Source organism: Pundamilia nyererei, unplaced genomic scaffold (assembly GCF_000239375.1).
Source record: "Pundamilia nyererei isolate P.nyererei 1_Seehausen unplaced genomic scaffold, PunNye1.0 scaffold00007, whole genome shotgun sequence".
In the NCBI taxonomy this organism is placed as follows: domain Eukaryota; kingdom Metazoa; phylum Chordata; class Actinopteri; order Cichliformes; family Cichlidae; genus Pundamilia; species Pundamilia nyererei.
In genome coordinates this window covers 2,574,883-2,578,671 of record NW_005187408.1, presented here as the reverse complement: position 1 = coordinate 2,578,671, position 3,789 = coordinate 2,574,883, and the positions used below count along the sequence as shown (strand labels likewise).

The following is a 3,789-nucleotide window of genomic DNA, read 5'->3' as shown; positions in this document are numbered from 1 at the left end:
GTGTGTGTGTGTGTGTGTGTGTGTGTGTGTGTGTGTGTGTGTGTGTGTGTGTGTGTGTGTGTGTGTGTGTACCTCTGCTGGGGGCTCTGTAATGTTCTCATTACAGCTTTAGACTGAGTCACAGATGGACCTGATGTCACAGCATTGCCGTCTACCAGCTACATATAAATACAGCACTTTTCATTAGCGCATTAAACAAGCTTAAATCTGGTTTTAGCATGAATTACTCTCTCTGGGTGGAGTCATGTCGTTTGGAACAGCTTTCACTGGGAAGAGAAGGCTGGAATTTGATTTTCAGAAATAGCTATTAGTTACGATTGCAAGAAAATGCACCGGTTCGATGCAACTTACCTCCTCATCAACAGTATTTTCATTAGAGAAAACATCGAATGAAATACAGTGTTAGTCAAACTCATGAGTTGAAAAAACTTCATGGGTTTTGTCTCTTTTTGAACCATTTCTGCTGAATCTAAATGCAAAATCTGTTCGCAAAGGAAACAAACCGCCAAATGCTCTCACTCGCATTCACCGGCTGTCCATCAACATTCACAGTGGCGTGGCCACGCTGCCCACAAGTGTGATCCAACTACGGAAAGCAGATTTGTAATCATTGCACACATGGACGCACTCAGAGGCTAAAGTCACCCACTCACACATGGATGCCTATTAGAATGTATGCATGTATATCCAGGCAGACTTATGCTCGCATGCAAGCAGACATGAGGACGTGCATCGGTTATATGTTTGTTAATTAAGTGTGAGCAGGACTGGTTGACATAGATGTTGTAATGGGTTGCATAAATGTTTCAGGGCAACCACAGAAATGGTTGCGTGTCGATGGCAGATGGTATCTGTAGAGAAGACTCAGTGATTCGGCAGCTTTGTAATAACACCTTTCTAGCCTTGTGAAACACACATATACACACACACTCACACACACACACATATATATATATATGTATACACACACACGCACCAAACGCATCTGTCCCCTCCTGAACGGATGGGACAGGCATGACCATTTTGCAGCCTGGTTGAATTAACGGCATCCTCGGCCCATGGTCTTCAAACACACACAACCGCTCACACATAGTATAATCACACTTGCCACACACCAGTGGTTTTTATCGGAGAAGTCAAAACATTTTAGCGGGAACTGAAAAGTAATTTTTTTTAAAGGGGCAGAGAGGGAGTAAGTAAGGTCAAGAGAGGAAGAAGAAGGGAGGGCAGAAGGATGAAAAAGGAATAACAGAAGAGGAAATGACCTGTCCCAGTTATTCAAGAGTGGAAATGCAAGTAAATTCTCCTTTTGCTGTGTCTCAAAAATCGCTTTGTTGCTTTCTCTTTGTCTCTGCCTTTGGAAAAAATACTTGCTACTCTGCTACCCCCAGCCTTCTCTTGCTTTTAGTTTAGTATTCTCTTTTCATCCATCTTTTCCACATTTACATTAGAGCTACTGCAACTCCCTGCATTTAAACTATAGGGGCTCCTCTGTGCATCTCTATATAGAGTTGTCAGGCAGTGTATGCACAGAGGGCTGGTCTGCACAGAAATTGCAAAAAAACAAAACAAAAAAACCGAACAGACAAAATGTTTGTACTGTTTTCGTAATCTCATCCTAAAGCATGACTTTGAGGAGATTATGGCATCTGCTATGCTGTACAGTACATGTACGCAAACACTCATGCAAACAGGCGAGGCTTACACACAAGCACATGCATGAGGAATTCACAGAGAAGCAGAAAGCCATGCTGAAACTTACATTAATTGTTTGGGGGTTTTTTGCCATTAATTTTAATGTTTTAATCAGATCACGCATGGATGCACATCATTTTACTGTGCAGCTTATGGATTAGCAAGAACAAGCGCAAACAGATCCCTGCACATATACCTCAGAGTCCTCTTAAACAGACATTTCCATGTGCGCTGCTGCAGTTACGATGTGACGTTAGCTGTGCATCGTACATCGTAAAGAGCATGTAGTCGCTACTGGTAACATGCAACCTCACACATCCACATATATGTTACATCCACTCACTGCTACAAATAGCACTCCCTGTTCAGTCCTAGAAGCTGTTTGTGAATCCGGGAGGTCCTTCTGTTTGTTTTCATGTCTAACGAGAACCATATTGATGGTTCACACCACATCTGAATGATTCAGATTTGTGATTGACAGAGGTTGTCAGTCTCATAGCAATAGGTTCATTTAAAAGGAGATGAAGGGGTGCTGATCAGATGATTCACCCAAAGGAATGTGATGCTACTGCCTCTGGTCTCGTCGTGTGAATACTTTGTTCATGGCATAATAATGCATTTGCATAGAAATCTAACTGCATCAGTAGCATGTTTAGATCATTTTAAAATCGTGACATTTGACAAATTCTCTAGTCTGTTTCTGCCATTTGATTCCACCTGCCCATTCTTCCATTGTGTATTGTGGACTATTTATTGATTGCCTAAATCTCCTTGTGCTGACACGCTGCCATGCTGTTCTCACCACAAAGCCCCATATTGAAATCATTTCAGCTTTTAAGGCAAATCAATCTTGTAACTGTTTAATTGATTTTCTTAAACAGCCCCTCTACACCGTAGCTCATTAATGCTACAGACACACTGGGGGAAGCAGTGGTTGGAGAGGCAGCATGACCAAATTTACAGAAGCTGTAATCTTGTTGCCTTTGACATGGTTGTTTCAAAGACGGGGGTCTCCAACCACTTGCAGTCAGTCTTCAAAGAGACTTTTGGTCTCGATAAAACTGCAGTAAGATGGAACGGTCTCCTTTCAGTTTGTGTTGCAATCTGGTCAAGTTGGCAATGACATGCAATCGGTTTGTAATAATAGTGTAATTAACTGTTCCAGACTGGTGAAAATCGCGAATCTGTCACCTTCAGCATACACAGAAATTCACATAGATTAACTCATAACTGCATAGATTTGAAATTGAAATTCCTCCACAAATAGTGATACAGCTGCTGCAGGATGGCAATTTAATTGCAAACTGATGCTCAACCTTATAGGAATGTAATCAGAAAACAACCAATTGGCAACCAGCTGTTTTGAGTCCCTTGCAGGAAAGAGACATCACAAAAAATTTATTCTCACTCACGTAGACTGGTTCAGATAGATTGTAACGTGTTGGGCATCTGTGGTCGCAAATTTTGAAGCCATCTTGCTAACCTTCTCCCACCAACGATGTGGAGATCCAACCTCTTTAGATCCAATTAAAATCAAGACACTCAAAAAGATGCTCTGGAAAAGAGTAGAATTCTTGGAACAGAGTTTAATACACTGAATCATACGAACAGCAGGAAAAATACATACAGACATTTAGCAAGAAAATTACATAGCAGAAAGCAAGCAAAGCAAAACCCCGGGTGTACAGCCTTAAGCACAGACAGCAGAGCAACACAGAGACGGACAGAGAGTAACAGCAGAGGGGAAAAAGTGCTGGGGGTGTCCTCTGGTCCTCTAATATACTGGGACCAGTATCCCTGCCCCCTGCTGCTGAGTAACTTTCCCACGCGCCCAAACACAGCTGCAGAGGTCAGGTACAGGCCAGGGTACGGGCAGGGCTCTAGCTGAGTGCCCTGCCCAAAGGGACACCCTTAGGTTAACCCTTTGCTTTGCCCTCTGACAATAGGTCACAACATGGTCAAAGGTCACACATTAATCCTAATTATTAATATATAATCTTATAACTACATAGGTTCTTAAAACACTTCAGTGTAGTTCAAAGTGTGTGTGTGTGTGTGTGTGTGTGTGTGTGTGTGTGTGTGTGTGTGTGTGTG

At 42.3% G+C, this 3,789-nt stretch overlaps 1 protein-coding gene across 2 annotated transcripts in view; it reads left to right on the top strand.

The window, feature by feature from the left end:
• myripb (myosin VIIA and Rab interacting protein b) overlaps positions 1 to 3,789 on the top strand; it is a 120,056-nt gene that overhangs the window by 64,842 nt on the left and 51,425 nt on the right. The window lies entirely within an intron of this gene.